Source organism: Bos indicus x Bos taurus, chromosome 14 (assembly GCF_003369695.1).
Source record: "Bos indicus x Bos taurus breed Angus x Brahman F1 hybrid chromosome 14, Bos_hybrid_MaternalHap_v2.0, whole genome shotgun sequence".
Taxonomy (NCBI): Eukaryota; Metazoa; Chordata; class Mammalia; order Artiodactyla; family Bovidae; genus Bos; species Bos indicus x Bos taurus.
The window spans coordinates 42376426-42396294 of NC_040089.1; positions in this window are offsets into that span (position 1 = coordinate 42376426).

Consider the following 19869-nt stretch of genomic DNA (forward strand, 5'->3'; position numbering starts at 1 on the left):
GGAACCAGTCCATTGTTACATGTTGGATTCTAATTGTTGCTTCTTGACCTGCATACAAATTTCTCAGGAGGTAGGTAAGTGGATGTATGGCAAAACCCACCACAATATTGTGAAGAAACTACCCTCCAATTAAAATAAATAAATAAACTCAAAAAGAAAAAGAAAAAATTGGAACTAACTACGTGCCTAACAAATGGTAGCTTCTGCTCTTTGGGGTTAAAAGAAAAAAATATTTGGATAGAATTTTTGAAAAAATTTCTTCCTGTGCATATTTTCTTCTTTTCATTTAGTTTTAATGTTTCAGCACCAAAATATTTTCCAGGAAAAAGAAGTATTGTGCTAGAACTGTAGGCTTGTGGAATGGTAGGACAGATTGAATTTAGGAACGTAGGTTCTTAGGGTCACATGGGCCCACTGAGGTGTGGAGATTTTTTTGGAAAGCCTCTAAAGTATGCAATTGGAAGGAAATTAGAAGGCTCTGAAGAAGGTGTGGCAGTGGCCAAGAAATGCAAAGATTGAGAACTCTTGTGTAGGAAGAGTCTATGTCAGAGCAGTTTAGCTAATGCCAGATAGACCTTGTTCAATCACAAGGACTGGAGCTTGGGGCAGCACTCTAATAACTAGGCAAACTGATAAGGACAAGGCAGCACAAAGACTTAATAGAAAAGATACAGCTTTACTAGGGCAGAACGCAGTTACTGAAACTGAGCTACAAGTCAATAGCCTAAGTTTAGAGATGAGGATATACCTTGAAAACAAAATGAGAAATGTCCCTTCTTAGGGAAAACTTAGGTTAAGGCTGAACTTATAGATGACAGCCTTACTGTACCATGTAATGTACACTATTTCACCAAATGCACTTATGAATGTCAAGATGATTTCCTTTAATAACCTTCACAAAAGCAGAATGCATAGGTAATCAAGTTCAGCTCAGCAAAAGTCAAAGCAGGGCCATTTACTATGTATTTCATGGATATGTACAATTTACTTTTATGCCAAGGAGTTTTTGTTTTGTGTTGATATTGAGAATTAAGAGGCTGGGCCATATACATCTTCTTATGAAGAGCAACGATTGGATTGAGAAATATACATGAATATGAAAAAATGAGGCTAGGAAATAAAATAATTTTTACTAGCTAAATCAGCAGGTGAATGATGGAGGTGAAGTAGACTTATAGCAATTATACTTGAATTGCTTTTCTCTTTTTCAAACATGTGGTTTTGGGCTCCATCAGTAGAATTAGAGATTTGTAGGATTTGTTCCTGGAATGAATAATTCCAACCAAGCAGAGAGTTTACAACATGGAGGTTGGTTCCCAACATCGAAGGACCTCAGTGTGGCCAAGCCATCTGTCTGGTGTGAGAAGCTGGGCAAATGATAAATTGTATCCTGTCAGGCAAAGACAACAGGGAAAAACTGTTGAAGAGAGGCAGAGGCCCTGTTTGACTTATGCAGAGAGTTGATAACTTCACTTTTTCTCAAAGGACAACTGGATCTCTGACCTAATATATATTTTTAAAAGAGAAAAAAAAAAAAGCACTCACATCAGGATATAAGAATTAATCCTCTACTGCTAAATGCCTAGGGAAAAAATGGGGTAATAGTTTTTTTTGAGGGGTAGTGTTTGCAATGAAAAATCCTGTACTCAGCCAGATTATTGGTCATGTGCTTTGGCAACAGAAAGTTCTTTTCTCGTATGCAAACTCTCAGAAAATAGGCTGCCAACATTCACTTCAAGAAAAAAAGAAAGAAATTCACCAGTCAAACAAGAGATTAATTCAGAGATCACAAAAATGAGGAAGTTGCGGTATAAAATGTCAACCAGTAAGCACTGAAACTATTTGAACATTGCTTCTTTTTATCAACAGCTGTAAAATTTCAAGTAAATATTAAAAAATCAAGGGAAGATACATAGCAAACATTAATAACAAATCAAACCACTGAATCCAGATTATCTTTTATTAAAACTGGGCAGTGGAATGAGGTTGATGGCAAGAGGCATGGAAGTAAAGTCTGCTAGGTTTCTTATCTTTCATAGGAGGAAGTCAGTGAATGGCACTTCTGCACTGAAGTAGAATATTTAAATATATATATTACAGTACACTTTTCAAATGTTAAATTTTAAGTAATCAGTAGAAAAATAAAAATAGAGTGGCTTATAAATTATTACAGAAACTAAGCAAAGAAAATATCTATGTGGAGAAAGACCAGTGAAAAGGAAACAGAAAGAAAGCAGAAAATAAATAGAGCATGAATCACAGTGATACTCATGTGACTAAATATTTCATACACAATCGTAAATGAAAAACAGGTTAAGCTCACCATTAAAACACACTCCAAAATATCTAAACATGTACATATAAAAAATAACCCAAAACAAAGTATGAGGAAAAATAAACAATAAAAAGATAGGCAAAGGCATATTCAGCAAATTCTATTGTTTATTAGGCGTGAGATTATGAATATCCACTGAGGCATAATTACAAAACAAAACCAGTAAATGGAAGAAAGATAAAGGCTACTATTCACACTGAAGATACAGAAGAATCAAAATCTATGCAGAAAATAACAGTATATTAATATATACAGAGTAGAAACTGCTAGAGGAAATGGGAAGGAAATAAGACAGTGCAATGGTTTTGAACATGACTACTTTCAATTTTTGACAAGTGATAAGACATAAAGTAAAGACATTAAACAGTCTATTTAGTGGATTTAATTATTAAATTGATAATTGACATTTCTTCCTTTAAAAATATTTCAACACTTTCATTTTCCTTACATTTATCAAATCAATGATATACTAGACCACACAGGAAACATCAGTAAATTCCTCAGTTGGGTCATATTTCAGAATAACCCTTCAATGAATCTCAAAATTAAGCAAAAATATTCACAAATATGTGGAAATTAAAAATTATTTTTAAGGAGGTCTCAGATCAAAGATGAAGTTTTAAAATGAAAATTTCAGGATTTGTAATTTTGGCAATAATGCATAATACATACCCTGAAAAGTTTCACTAGAAACATGCATTACTATGTGGATAAAATATAGCAAATCATTTTTTAATGTATTCACTGTAATGGAAGTGAATCCCTTGAGGTTAAAAAAAAAAAGAGAGAGAAAAGTAATTAGAAAATAAAACTGAAATCCACAACTTTCGTGCAGAAGAGTTCCAGAAAAGCTAGAAGCTCTCCCAGGAGACCAGGCCTTGGACCTATGTGTGGAGGAGTTTGGAAGTGAAGCTCCTGAAGAAAGCTGAGAATCAAAAGGGCTAAAGTAATTATTAGTAAAAGATTAGATGGAAAAAATAAAAACAACAATCTAGAAACATTTCTCATGAACAAAGAAAGAAGACAACCATGAACAAAAGGTCTCCGTTGCAAATGTGCAGCCACATTAGTTTGGAGTTTAAATTTACACTTCTCATGTGTCTAAGGGAACCACAAGCTGATAATTGAATTTAAGTTGATTCAAAAGCAGCAAAACATAATGTGCATAGTGAAAGACAAATAATAAACATGTATGCATGCTCAGTCATGTCCAACTTTTTGCGACCCCATGGAATGTAACTCACCAGGCTTCTCTGTCCATGGAATTTTCCAGGCAAGAATGCTGGAGTGGGTTGCTATTTCCTTCTCCAGGGCATCTTCCTGATCCAGGGATCGAACTCACATCTTTTGTGTCTCCTGCTTTCATTGGCAGGTGGGTTCTTTACCAGCTGAGTCACTTGAGAAACCCAAATAAAACATAAAAATGGACAAAATAAACAGCATGAAATAAGATAGTTTACATATGCTGTGAGAAAAGGTACGTGTCTTCCAAAGAGGGATGACTTATCCCAGGCAAGATGAAAATTCCACAGAAAAAGTCCACTGAATATAAGTTTGCAATTAAAAGTAGTACACAAGGAAATTAGGCAGAGTGAATGAGAACAACGGCAACATAGAAAATATGAGAAAGAAGCACAAATAATAAAAAGAATAAACATTTTAGAAGGAAACAAAAAATTTGCAATGAAAAATATAATCAAATATACTTGTCATGAAATGTTTACTCACACTATTAGGAATTTTAGAAGAGAATTGAACCAATGAAGGAAAAAAATCTATTTAAAGAGACAAAGCTTAAGATTTTCTGTAATTGACTACATGAATCTCTGTATTCAAGAAGCAAACCTGAATCTTAGGCAGGTAAAAGGAAGATGATATCAATACCTAAATGCATCAGTTTCTTAAGAGATCACCAAAGGTAAAGGGATCTTTACAAATAAATGGACAACTTACTGAACGGGAGAAAATATTTGCAAATGATGTGACCAATAAAGGCTTAATAGCCAACATATATAAATAGCTGATAGAAATCAACATAAAAAAAAACAACCCATTAAAAAACAGGCAGAAGAACAAAATAGACATTTTTCCAAAGTGGAAATGCAGATGGCTACCAGGCACATGAAAAGATGTTCAATATTGTCAAACATTACCAAATTCAAATAAAAACCGTAGTAAGATATCACCTCACACCTGTCAGAATGCCTATCATCATAAAGAACACAGATAATAAGTGTTGGTGAGGAAGTGGAGAAAAGGGAAAATAAATGCATCCTAATGAGGTTCGTGACATTGTACAGGAGACAGGGATCAAGACCATCCCCATGGAAAAGAAATGCAAAAAAGCAAAACGGCTGTCTGGGGAGGCCTTACAAATAGCTGTGAAGAGAAGAGAAGCGAAAAGCAAAGGAGAAAAGGAAAGATATAAACATCTGAAAGCAGAGTTCCAAAGAATAGCAAGGAGAGATAAGAAAGCCTTCTTCAGCGATCAATGCAAAGAAATAGAGGAAAACAAAAGAATGGGAAAGACTAGAGATCTCTTCAAGAAAATCAGAGATACCAAAGGAACATTTCATGCAAAGATGGGCTCAATAAAGGACAGAAATGGTATGGACCTAACAGAAGCAGAAGATATTAAGAAGAGGTGGCAAGAATACACAGAAAAACTGTACAAAAAAGATCTTCACGACCCAGATATCATGATGGTGTGATCACTGACCTAGAGCCAGACATCCTGGAATGTGAAGTCAAGTGGCCCTTAGAAAGCATCACTACGAACAGAGCTAGTGGAGGTGATGAAATTCTAGTTGAGCTATTCCAAATCCTGAAAGATAATGCTGTGAAAGTGCTACACTCAATATGCCAGCAAATTTGGAAAACTCAGCAGTGGCCACAGGACGGGAAAAGGTCCGTTTTCATTCCAATCCCAAAGAAAGGCAATGCCAAAGAATGCTCAAACTACTGCACAATTGCACTCATCTCACACGCTAGTAAAGTAATGCTCAAAATTCTCCAAGCCAGGCTTTAGCAATATGTGAACCATGAACTTCCTGATGTTCAATCTGGTTTTAGAAAAGGCAGAGGAACCAGAGATCAAATTGCCAACATCCGCTGGATCATGGAAAAAGCAAGAGAGTTCCAGAAAGGCATCTATTTCTGCTTTATTGACTATGCCAAAGCCTTTGACTGTATGGATCACAATAAACTGTGGGAAATTCTGAAAGAGATGGGAATACCAGACCACCTGACCTGCCTCTTGAGAAATTTGTATGCAGGTCAGGAAGCAACAGTTAGAACTGGACATGGAACTGGTTCCAAATAGGAAAAGGAGTTCGTCAAGGCTGTATATTGTCACCCTGTTTATTTAATTTATATGCAGAGTACATCATGAGAAATGCTGGACTGGAAGAAACAGAAGCTGGAATCAAGATTGCTGGGAAAATATCAATAACCTCAGATAGGCAGATGACAGCACCTTTATGGCAGAAAGTGAAGAGGAACTAAAAAGCCTCTTGATGAGAGTGAAAGTGGAGAGTGAAAAAGTTGGCTTAAAGCTCAACATTCAGAAAACGAAGATCATGGCATCCCATCCCATCACTTCATGGGAAATAGATGGGGAAACAGTGGAAACAGTGTCAGACCTTATTTTTCTGGGCTCCAAAATCACTGCAGATGGTGACTGCAGCCATGAAATTAAAAGACGCTTACTCCTTGGAAGGAAAGTTATGACCAATCTAGATAGCATACTCAAAAGCAGAGACATTACTTTGCCAACAAAGATTCATCTAGTCAAGGCTATGGTTTTTCCTGTGGTCATGTATGGATGTGAGAGTTGGACTGTGAAGAAGGCTGAGCACCAAAGAATTGATGCTTTTGAACTGTGGTGTTGGAGAAGACTCTTGAGAGTCCCTTGGACTGCAAGGAGATCTAACCAGTCCATTCTGAAGGAGATCGGCCCTGGGATTTCTTTGGAAGGAATGATGCTAAAGCTGAAACTCCAGTACTTTGGCCACCTCATGTGAAGAGTTGACTCATTGGAAAAGACTCTGATGCTGGGAGGGATTGGGGGCAGGAGGAGAAGGGAACGACAGAGGATGAGATGGCTGGATGGCATCACTGACTCTATGGACGTGAGTCTGGGTGAACTCCGGGAGTTGGTGATGGACAGGGAGGCCTGGCGTGCTGCGATTCATGGGGTCGGAAAGAGTCGGACACGACTGAGCGCCTGATCTGATCTAATCTGAATGTTCTTAGCAGCACTCTTTACAATTGCCAAGATATGGAAGCAATCTAAGTGTACATCAACAGATGAATAGATGGAGATGTGGCATACACACACACACACATACACACACACACTGGAATACTACTCAGCTACAAATAAGAATAAATTTTGCCCTTTCCAACATGGATGGACTTGGAGGACATTATTATGGTAAGTGAGGATACGTCACTTGGAGGATATGGTAAGTGAAATAAGTCAAACAAAGAAAGACAAATAGTGTTTGATATAACTCATATGTGGAATCTTAAAAATTACCTAGTGAATATATGATTCACTAGCTTGTTGTATTTTTTAGATTCCCTGGTGGCTTAGTGGTAAATAATCTGCCTGCCAATACAGGAGACATGGGTTTGATCGCTGGATTGGGAAGATTCCCCTGGAGAAGGAAATTGGCAATCCACTCCAGTATTCTTACCTAGAAAATTCCATGGACAGAGGAGTCTGGCAGGCTACAGTCCATGGAGATGCAAAAGAGTCAGACATGACATAGCGACTAAACAACAACAATAGCAAAAAGAGAATAAAACAAAAATGAAGCAAACTGACAGACACAGAGAAAAAACTGGTGATACCATTGTGGACAGGGAAGGCAGGAGGTACAATATTGGGGTAGGGAACTGCAAAGTGCAAACTTATCACCTATAAAATAAGCTGTAAGGATATATTGTAGAACATGGGAATATAGTCAATATTTGATAGGAACTATAAATAGAGTACAATCTTTAAAAATTGTGAATCATTATATTGTATACGTGTAACATATAATATTGTACATCAACTATACTTTAGTAAAAGAGGAACTACATGTTTGGAAAATTGAAGTAGCCACATCTAACTGTTATGACTCTGATGATGACCAAAAATATGTGGAGTGAGATGACTGCTCCTCAGGGCAATGAGACTTTCAGAATGAAAATTATATCTCAGATCCTTAAACTCGCTTGAATTATGTGACTCTCAGCCAACTCATATTCAGAGAGTCACAGAATTTCTATGATGATTCTAAACAACATCTCTCATTCCTAAAGTTCTACGATAATCTCTCTGGAAAATCAGAAACAAAACTTAATTGTATGGGTTACATAAAATAAATTTAGAGCCTCATCAAATCTCTTATATGAAGTCAAGGCATCACTTGGGAAGGAAAAGTTGCTGAGATTTGGAATAGAACATTTGGGAAGACTTGGATAATGTTAAGAATATTGAACATCTAAACACTCAGAAGTTCCTTTTCTGAACTTCTGTAAATAATGCCTTGGAAGAAGCCTTCCCTTCTGTGTTTCTGATTAGTCTGCTTTTATTAAGGTTTTTTAATTACTTTTCCTGGTACAGTTATCTTATAAGAAATACATCTTTTCTCCTCAAGATTTGCCTCAAGTATATTGTAACTAGGATCAGTTCTTAGCATGCTCCAAGCAGTTATGCTCATAGTAACCTGGGAGAAAATATCTCATATGTCAAAATGAATTGCAAAATGCTTGTGCATGGAAAAAGTCAAATTTATTTATATGGCTGCACCTACCAGTGAATCTGAATGTAATGTGTTGGTTGCGGCAGGTGGAAAGGTCTCTAGCATTTTACCTGGTTGGTTGAGTAAAAATTTTTGACTCAGTGGTTACTCAATGAGGTTGAGATATCAGAACTTCCTTGGTATAATATAGAGGAAAGAATCCAAGGGCTTAAGGAAATAGGCAAGTTGGAATGGATTTATCATGTGCAACTGGTCCTTCCCATATTGGTTTTTCTGAAAGGGCACTCCCTTCACTAGATTACTGAGAAATTACATAGGTGAGAGGAACATTTATATCTTTAAAATATAGGAATATCTTTGATGGACCAGGTATAGTGTTGGAAGATGCTGTCATTGAGCTGAGTTCCTCATGAGAATAATGCAATATTTAACTGCCAGAGACTAAGTGTACATTTAATCTGAAGTTTTAATCCATAGAAATATTTTGCAGATGATAATAAATCTCATCTTCCTAAAAATAAGGTAAATGTGCAGACTAGCAAAACATTACTTGATGTAGAACAATAAAAATTCTGAAGTGAAAGTGTTAGTTCCTCTGTCATATCCGACTCTGCGACTCCATGGACTGTAGTGCACCAGCTGCATGGAATTCTCCAGGTAAGAATATTGGAGCGGTTTGCCATTTCATTAATCAGGGGATCTTTCAGGGAAACATGTCAAGCAGTGTGCCAAATTCATGATTTGAGTAACTGCAAAGGAAAATCATGTCTTCTTTCTTAATTCCTGACTGAAGGCAGTTCACAGACCAAGACTGAAGGAGTCTTTGGGGTCCACCGAAACCCTGCCATTGGGATCTATCATTTATCTTTCCTTCAGTCTTGTCAAAAGAGATCTGAGGCCAATTACTAGAGTAATTGTGCACTGAAAATAATGAAATATCTAAACTCTGAATCCCCAAGGCTTAGTCAATCCCCAAGAGTTTAGATATTTTGTCTGGAACTTATGATAATCAGGTAATAATTGAAGTTATGTTCTAAGTTTGAATCACCAAGTGCCCAAAAGGTCCATGGCCTCATCCTGCAGTTATTTCTCCAGTTCCTAAATGTGTAATTGACCTCTGGCAGACACACTTGGCATTTGACAGGATCTCTGCAGTGGTCCTCTGATCCAGGAAGTGAGGGCTGTTACAGCAGGAAGGGCAAGTGGAAGCCTCTGAACTTTCCCTCCTCACCAGGATATTTAACTGAAAGCAACACTGCATCCCTGCAGAGAATTGCAGACATGAATGCCACCGTGAAATGTTTCAAAGATGCAGGGTGTTGATATGTTCACACTCCCATTTATCTCTTCCTGTTGGCTTGTACAGAAGGTGATGGGTCTTTGGAAATGACTGCATTATTTTAGCTTAATCAGGCATAACTGCGATTATAGCTACTGTTCCAGATATGGATTTTTCCCCTAAGTTCTTTTTACTCAGAAATTGTGACCAGCCATCATTTTGAAGAATCTATTATAGGATGGACTGAACTGAATTGTGTGGTGGGCGTAGATCAGAGAAGTGTAATGCTGGGATCAAAGCAAACCATTTGGTGCTTTGCCAAGATCTTTCCAGATCACTTTTTACTGTTCTATGTGCCATAGTCTTACGCTCTTTTGTTTCCAAAAACCAGCAGTTATGGTCCTTATTTTTGTATAACTGTCTTAAGGATATTTGTGCCTTACATTGCTTGAATGAACATCAAGGAATGTCAGGGAATTTATATTTCCTTGCGTGTGCCCAGTAACCATACACTGACATGTTTGGGCATATGAAAGCCATTAGCTTCTGTGCCTTGGGTTTTAGTTTACACATCACTGCTCCCTGTGGGATCAACTTGAAGTTGCTTTATGCAGAATTTGATCTGAGACTGTATCTTTGCTGGGCTGTTATCCTTTCCCTATCCTTCCTTTCACTATCTTGCTAGTTTTCCATGGAAACACTCAAAAAGTTAATTGCATGGGAATCCTTGACTTAGCATCTGCTTTGGGGAAAACAAACCTAAGATATCAGCAATTACCTGTTGGAAAATACAATGGAAAAATATAATTCCATTCATAATAAATCAAATCAAAAATGTAAAATGCATAAAAGTAACAATATGAATTAAAGTACAAAATACTGCTGCTGCCAAATCACTTCAGTTGTGTCCGACTCTGTGCGACCCCATAGACGGCAGCCCACCAGGCTCCGCCGTCCCTGGGATTCTCCAGGCAAGAACACTGGAGTGGGTTGCCATTTCCTTCTCCAGTGCGTGAAAGTGAAAAGTGAAAGTGAAGTCGCCTCAGTCGTGTCTGACTCTGTGCGACCCCATAGACGGCAGCCCACCAGGCTCCCCCGTCCCTGGGATTCTCCAGGCAAGAACACTGGAGTGGGTTGCCATTTCCTTCTCCAATGCATGAAAGTGAAAGTGCAGTCACTCAGTCGTGTCTGACTCTTAGCCACCCCATGGACTGCAGCCTACAAGGCTCCTCCATCCATGGGATTTTCCAGGCAAGAGTACTGGAGTGGGGTGCCATTGCCTTCTCTGACAAAATACTAGTGAGTATCATTTAAAAGAGGGCTTGAAAATGGAGATACAGGCTATGAACATGTGTAGAAAGATTAAATATCATATAAATATTTTCTCCTAAATTTATATAAAGATTAAAGCCATTTCAAAAGTATTCTAAAAATTTTGGAAAAATTAACACATAATAATACTATTCATCATACTGAGATTACTATGTCAAAATTGTTATTGTAATGGTTATATCAAGTTTATTTCTAATAAATCTTACAGTATTTTGAAAATATATTTGGCATGGTTAAAGGCATTATTTACAAAGTGAAAGATAAATAACTTCAAAGAAAACTTCTTACCAAAAAAATCAAAAGAAGGATATTCTCTAATTATATAATAATAATAGCAACTACTTACTTAGTCTGTCATATATACATACCTATGATATATACATATATCCATACATATATGTTCAATCATTTAATCTTCACAACTTCTCAATAAATTATGTGTAGAGTTAGAGAAAAGGAAATCTACGTATAGATGGGTTAAGTAACTTGTCAAGATCTTACAGGTAGAAATTGGTTGGACTGGGATTTAACTCCAAGCATTTTTAATTCAGATTCAACTCTCTTAACCATTTTGCTATGTATTTGTATATGCTAATAATCCATTTACCAAAGACAATGAAAAAATTGGAACCCATCACAAGCAAGTCATTCTGTCATATGGAAAATACATATCTCTACCAAAAGAGATATTTCAAAACTGTTCTGAAATATCTCTACCAAAAGAGATATTTCAGAACAGTTTTGAAAGAGAGCAATGGAGGAGAATATTGTAAACATGTTCAAAGTGATTATCCTGAGGACCAGCATTCAATGGATGTGGGAATGGGGCTCAGTTGCATTATATTTCTAAAGTTTATTAAAACCATTTGTCTGGTATGCCAGTTATCTCTGTATCTTCAACAACCATTCTTGTATGATCAGTCCTCAAAATGCATTTAAAAATTGAAATGGCAGTTATTCTTTGCTCTTCTTCATCTTCTACTTTATCATCTATATTATTTACTAGCACTGAACAGAGATTTATTGATTTATTCAGACTTAGGGTAATGATTACAAATGTCTGGCTGAAGAATCTCTCTGATAGTTTCATCTGGCTACAGAAGCAGAATCACCATAAAATATCTCCATCTGTTCTGTCAAGCTGTATGACTCACTGTGACTGTAGGTAGTTGAATGACCTACAGAATGATCATGGACATTTGACCTGTACCTAACATTCAGGCCATCAATTGACAAAATGAAGCAGATCTTGGTCCCAATCCAGGATTAGATTTAGTAATAAAAATTTAACTCATTTTTGATAGCTCATTCAATCACATATTCTAAAAGGCAGTATTGAAAAAAGCTTACTCTTATTGAAGAGACATGCACTATGATTGTAGTCTTATTTTTCTCTTAAAATTATTTTCATAATATATTTATGTCATTTTATGACATAAAAATATATTTATGATTTGACAAAAAATAATAATATATTTTTGTCATTATTATTTCCTTTAACATTCACTTTTTCTTATGTATTTAAAAATGAATTATCTTTAAGTGCATATTTAAAAAATATGAACAATGACAGTTTTATTTCTATCAATTATCTATAAATATTATACTCATTAACACCTATTGTTTCTTAGGCATAGTGTTTAAGTCATTTAAGTTTATTGAGTCAAATGCATTTCAATATCAATACATTTTTTCCATATAATTAGTGAAAAATGAATTGGAAGTTAACAGCTATTTATCCTTTCTGAAGATGATGCTGTTATAATCAGTGAATAATAATAAGACCAGAGAATAAGCATTCTATATCTATTCTCTTAGTCTTCTCATCTTAATCTTAAAGCCAGTTCACTGAAAAGTGAAAAGAGATGGGGTTAAATACAGGAACAAAAATAAATACGTTTTTCATTTGGTACAGTGAGAGGATTACCAATGAGGGTGATGATTTTGTGCTTCTACTGATGAAAAATGGCTAACTGGTGAGGAGTGAATACTCTGGCAGGAAACAGAAAGCAGACACATAATTCATGAACCAGACAGAGAGAGAGAAGCCTCAGAATAAAGATAAGTGTAGATAGACGCGTGTGTGGATGGCAGAGTGCACCGATAGAGGCTGTCGCCCTCATGGGAAGGCGGAGGTATCAAGGCTCAGAGCACGTTTCATCTGTAGGCGGTAAAAAGCAACCTAAAATGTGAAAGAATGGTTGGTTATAGAAAAGTGATGAAATTGTTTTCAGGAAGAAATAATTAAGAGGCATTTTAAAATAGAGAAACAGTAGCTTCTGTTTCTCCTTATGCATTCTTAATAAAATTTGGACTTAGTTTGGTATTCAGTAGGGATGAACTTTGAAAACATATTACCTACGTGCCCATTCACAGCATTATACACAGAAGGAAACTGAGGTGCAGGGAAGTGATGCAGCTTTCCAAGGTCCTGAAGCTAGATGGTGGCAAAGTTGAAACGAAGGGCAACACTTTTCAGATGTGAGATTATATTCAAGGGTTTATATTTTGGATACTAATGGCCCACCTTCACTTTTTTTTTTTAATACAAATTATAAGGGTTTCAGTTTGGAGAAACATTTATAATAATTACTCTACTTTGATGATTCTTTTTTTTTTAATTTAATTTTATTTTTTAACTTTACAATATTGTATTGGTTTTGCCATATATCAACATGAATCCACCACAGGTATATACGTGTTCCCCATCCTGAACCCTCCTTCTTCCTCCCTCCCTGTACCATCCCTCTGGGTCGTCCCAGTGCACCAGCCCCATGCTTCCAGTATCGTGCATCGAACCTGGACTTTGATGATTCTTAATTCAGTTAAACTCAGAACATTTTCCCCATACCCAATATATGTAAGCACTATGCTAAGAAGCAAAGTTTAAAAGAGGCACTGTCCTTGCATTGAAAGGGAGCTTATAAACAATTAAGAGAGTCATGTGAAGAGTTCACTCATTGGAAAAGGCTCTGATGCTGGGAGGGATTGGGGGCAGGAGGAGAAGGGGACGACAGAGGATGAGATGGCTGGATGGCATCACTGACTTGATGGACGTGAGTCTGGGTGAACTCCAGGAGTTGGTGATTGACAGGGAGGCCTGACGTGCTGCGATTTATGGGGTCGCAAAGAGTCGGACACGACTGAGTGACTGAACTGAACTGAACTGAACACAGAAGTATGTCTAATATACCAATAGCTTGTTTCCCTACCTCCCTGATAATGAGATTTACCTGTGACATGTTAGAAATACAGAATCCTGTGTCTCTGTCTTGGAGATTCAGATTCTTAGATCTGGAGTGAAGGTTCTTCTAATTGATAATTAATATTCCAGATCATTTTAATGATCGGGCAGATTGGGTAGACATTACTGCCATATTTCCCAAGTTTGTCTGCATATTGGAATCACCTAGTGAACTTGAAAAACTAATACTTCTTCTTTCCCACTCCCAAACATCATCCTTTGATTAATTATTCTGAGGCATAGCCAGGAATTTAGATTTTTAAAAATCACCCAGGTGATTCTGAGGAACAAACAATTGTGGGAACTACTTCACTATGCTACTGGGATGTGGTGCTTACGAAAAGTATCATGAAGGAAATGCCCAAAACCTTTTTAAGCTCATACTACCAAAAATTTACCACATGATAGGCATTTTTCATATATTAGTTTTTCAATTTTTAAATAAACCTATCAGGTTAATACAATTATTATTTATATTTCATAGCTTAAAAATATATAAAACACGCTCAAGCCCATAGCCTGTAAAAGTGACTGAGCAGATATTCAGAACTAGATTTTTCTGAATCATTAGTCTGGGTGTTTGTCACTTTGCCAGACCAACTTTCAGATGCAGCTTGAAGGATGGTAAGGTTTGAACTGACAGAAATTGTGATGGAAGGCACTCCAAGGCAGGCACCAATGTCAACAGAGGGAGGAGGGAGTGTGACAAGTCAAGTCCGGAAGTTTGTCTCCAGATAATGGAAGGTCTTCAGTTCTCTGATTGCTTGGATAATCATCAGGGCATTGGTTGGTCCACTGATTGATTGATTCATTTATTCAGCTAGTTTACTGTCATTTTTAAATAACATTGCAAGCATTACACTGAGGGTGGTGACTGCAGTCATGAAATTAAAAAAATCCTTATTCCTTGAAAAGAAAGCTATGACAAACCCAGAAAGCTACTAAAAAGCAGAGACATCACTTTGCCGACAAAGGTCCAGATAGACAAAGCTATGGTTTTTTCAGCAGTGATGTACAAATGGGAGAGTTAGATGCCAAAGAATTGATGTTTTTGAATTGTGGTGCTGGGGAAAACTCTTGAGAATCCCTTGGACAGCAAGGGAGTCAAACCAGTCAATCCTAAAGGAAATCAACTCTGAATATTTATTGGAAGGACTGCTGCTGAAGCAGAAGCTCCAATCTTTTGGCCACCTGATGTGAAGAGCTGACTCATTGGAAAAGACTCTGATGCTGGGAAAGACTGAAAGCAAAGGGAAAAGGGGATGGCAGAGGATGAGATGGTTAGATAGGATCCCTGACTCAAAGGACATGAATTTGAATACATTCCAGGAGATAGAGGAGCACAGAGGAGCCTGGCGTGCTGTAGACCACATGGTTGCAAAGAGTCAGACAGGATTTAGTGACTGAAAAACAAGTATTACATTGTAAAAATTTTTTTAAAAAGCTCTTTTAGATTGAACACAAGAGTTAAACATTCACATAGACTTTTGACAATGAACTTGTTTCAATTTCTATTTTATTTCTGTTAACATGTTATAGAAACTCATAATAAACATGTTGATAACCAAGACATCATTGCAGACTGAAGAGTGCTGAAAGTCCACTTTTGCTGGGCCTTTAAAATATCAAATAAGCAGGAGTAGGAAGAACCCTGGTGGCTCAGATGGCAAAGAATCCACCTGCAATGTGGGAGACCTGGGTTCAATCCCTGGGTTGGGAAGATCCCCTGGAGGAGGTATGGCAACCCACTCCAGTATTCTGGGATGGAGAATCCCCATGGACTGAGGAGCCTGATGGGCTAAAGTTCATGGGGTCACAAATAGTCAGACATGACTGAGCAACTAAGCAATCTTACCCCAAAATTATTATATGGAAATTAATAGAACTAGGGCTACATATAGCAATCTGGATTAATTTTAAAAAGAAAATTGAGAAAAAATCTATAGAGGGCTTGAAATATATTTTTATTTCTGCATGCATATATACTAAAATTTTAAACATATATGAAAATCAGTTCAGTTCATTTCAATTCAGTTGCTCAGTTGTGTCTGACTCTTTGCGATCCCATGGACTTTAGCACACCGGGCTTCCCTGTCCAACACCAACTCCTGGAGCCTATTCAATTTCATGTTCATCAAGTTGGTGATGCCACCCAACCATTTCATCCTCTGTTGTCCCCTTCTCCTCCCATCTGGAATCTTTCCCAGCATCAGGGTCTTTTTTAGTGAGTTGCTTCTTTGCATCAGGTGGCCAAAGTATTGGAATTTCAGCTTCAACATCAGTCCTTCCAATGAATAGTCAGGATTGACTTTCTTTAGGATGGACTGGTTGGATCTCCTTGTAGTCCAAGGGACTCTCAAGGGTCTTCTCCAACCCCACAGTTCAAAAGCGTCAATTCTTCGGCACTCAGCTTTCTTTATAGTCCAACTCTCATATTCATATGTGACTACTGGAACAACCAGAGCTTCGACTAGATGGACATTTGTTGGCAAAGTAATGTCTCTGCTTTTTAACATGCTGTCTAGGTTGGTCATGCCTTTTCTTCCAAGGAGTAAGTGTCTTTTAATTTCATGGCTGCAGTCACTATCTGCAGTAATTTTGGAACCCAAAAGTATAAAGTCTCTCACCATTTCTGTGGTTTCCCCATCTATTTGCCATGAAGTGATGGGACTAGATGCGATGATCTTAGTTTTCTGAATGTTGAATTTTAAGCCAACTTTTGCACTCTCCTCTTTCACTTTCGTCAAGAGGCTCTTTATTTCTTCTTCACTTTCTGCCATAAGTGTAGTGTCATTTGGGTATCTGAGGTTGTTGATATTTCTCTCAGCAATCTTGATTCCAGCTTGTGCTTCATCGAGCCCAGCATTTCTCATTATTGGCTCAGACAGTAAAGCATCTGTATATGATGTGGGAGACCTGGGTTCTATTCCTGGGTCAGGAAGATCCCCTGGAGAAGGAAACGGCAATCCACTCTAGTACTATTGCCTGGAAAATCACATGGACAGAGGAGCCTGGTAGGCTACAGTCCATGGGGTCGAAAAGAGTCGGACATGACTGAGCAACTTCACTTTCACTTTCATCCTGCATATAAGTTAAATAAGCAGGGTGACAATATACAGCCTTGATGTACTCCTTTTTATATTTGGAACCAGTCTGTTATTCCATGTTCAGTTCTAACTGTTGCTTCTTTGACCTGCAAACAGATTTCTCAGGAGGCGGGTAAGGTGGTCTGGTATTCCCATCTCTTGAACCATTTTCCAGTTTGTTATGATCCACACAGTCAGAGGCGTTGGCATAGTCAATAAAGCAAAAGTAGATGTTTTCCTGGAACCCTCTTGCTTTTTCGATGATCCAGCATATGTTGGCAATTTGATGTCTGGTTCCTCTGCCTTTTCTAAATCCAGCTTGAACTTCTGGAAGTTCACGGTTCATGTATTGCTGAAGCCTGGCTCAGAGAATTTTGAGCATTACTTTGCTAGCATGTGAGATGAGTACAATTGTGTGGTAGTTTGAACATTCTTTGGCATTGCCTTTCTTTGGGATTGGAAAGAAAACTGACCCTTTCCAGTCTGTGGCCACTGCTGAGTTTTCCAGATTTGCTGACATATTGAGTGCAGCACTTTCACAGCATCATCTCTTAGGATTTGAAACAGCTCAACTGGAATTCCATCACCTCCACTAGCTTTGTTCATAGTGACGCTTCCTAAGGCCCACTTGACTTTGCACTCTAGAATGTCAAGTTCTAGGTGAGTGATCACACCATCATGATTACCTGAGTCATGAAAATCTTTTTTGTATAGTTATTCCATGTATTCTTGCCACCTCTTCTTAATATCTTCTGCTTCTGTTAGGTCCATACCATTTCTGTCCTTTATTGTGCTCATCTTTGCATGAAATGGTCCCTTGGTATCTCTAATTTTCTCAAAAAGATTTCTAGTCTTTCCTATTCTATTGTTTTCCTCTATTTCTTGCATTGATCGCTGAGGAAGGCTTTCTTATCTCTCCTTGCTATTCTTTGGCATTCTGAATTCAAATGGGTATATCTTTTCTTTTCTCCTTCGCCTTTAGCTTCTCTTCTTTTCTCAGCTATTTGTAAGGTCTATTTGTAAATTTTAAAATATATGAAAATGATAAATACAAAGTTCATAGCAGGGATGCTGTGGCTGATTTTATTTTCCAGTTATGGCCACAGTAATATTCTCATCCTGAACTTTCTTATGATGTGACCTGTCATTTTTTTTTTTCATTTGGTATTAGGTTTATGCTCACTTACCATGGAACAACAGACTTGTTTCAAATAGGAAAAGGAGTACATCAAGGCTGTATATTGTCACCCTGCTTATTTAACTTATATGCAGAGTACATCATGAGAAACGCTGGGCTGGAAGAAGCACAAGCTGGAATGAAGATTGCCCGGAGAAATATCAATAACCTCAGATATGCAGATGACACCACCCTTATGGCAGAAAGTGAAGAGGAACTAAAGAGCCTCTTGATGAAAGTGAAAGAGAAGAGTGAAAAAGTTGGCTTAAAGCTCAACATTCAGAAAACTAAGATCATGGCATCTGGTCCCATTGCCTCATGGCAAATAGATGGGGAAACAGTGGAAACAGTGTCAGACTTTTTTTTGGGCTCCAAAATTACTGCAGATGGTGATTGCAGCCATGAAATTAAAAGACGCTTACTCCTTGGAAGGAAAGTTATGACCAACCTAGATAGCATATTGAAAAGCAGAGGCATTACTTTGCCAGCAAAGCTCCATCTAGTCAAGGCTATGGTTTTTCCTGTGGTAATGTATGGATGTGAGAGTTGGACTGTGAAGAAAGCTGAGCGCCAAAGAATTGATGCTTTTGAACTGTGGTGTTGGAGAAGACTCTTGAGAGTCCCTTGGACTGCAAGGAGATCCAACCAATCCATCCTAAAGGAGATCAGTCCTGGGTGTTAATTAGGACTGATGCTGAAGCTGAAACTCCAGTACTTTGGCCACCTCATGTGAAGAGTTGACTCATTGGAAAAGACTCTGATGCTGGGAGGGACTGTGGGCAGGAGGAGAAGGGGACGACAGAGGATGAGATGGCTGGATGACATCACCGACTCGATGGACGTGAGTTTGAGTGAACTCTGGGAGTTGGTGATGGACAGGGAGGCCTGACGTGCTGAGATTCATGGGGTCGCAAAGAGTCAGACACGACTGAGCGACTGAGCTGAACTGAACTGAACTATGAACTTGACTGGACCTGTGTGACTATCACAAACAGTGAACAAGCCTTCAGAGGATTTCAGCCTCTCATAGTCACCCCCATGCTTGAAGTCTTCCCAGCTTAAACTCCAGACATCACAGAACAGAGTTAGTGCTTCCTCACTGAGCCCTTTCCCAATTTCTGATACACAGAATCCACAAACAATATAAAACAATTATTTTTTAAAAGACCAATGATATATGACTTTAAAAAATACATGAGTAAGTTTTGTTCTTTTTAGGAAATAGGTCTCTGGAGATTTCTAGATTACACAAGTGGCGTTAACATCTATCCCTAAGCAAAACGCTTCCTAAATGACGGTACTTTATATTGAGTGCTTTTTTCTTTCAGTACAATTGGAATTCTTCAGATTATCAGAGAAAATGCAGCTGGTGTTGTTTGTCTAAAGAAAGCTGATTTCCCTTTTTACAAGAATATTTTTTCTGTAGGCCATGGAGAAAGTAGAGAATGTTTGGTAGCAAGAGGAAGGGGATTTTGGAGACTCTTGAGTATTGAATATTTCTGGGAGAAGAGTTTCCTGTGTACAGAATCGTATTTTCTCTGTTGATTCTAAAGTTACTGACATTTTCATCAGTTGTGAGCATATGCACGGTCGTATGATATACATTGTATCAGTACCAACAAACCAGCACTAAGGTAGATAATACGACAAAGTGACTCTA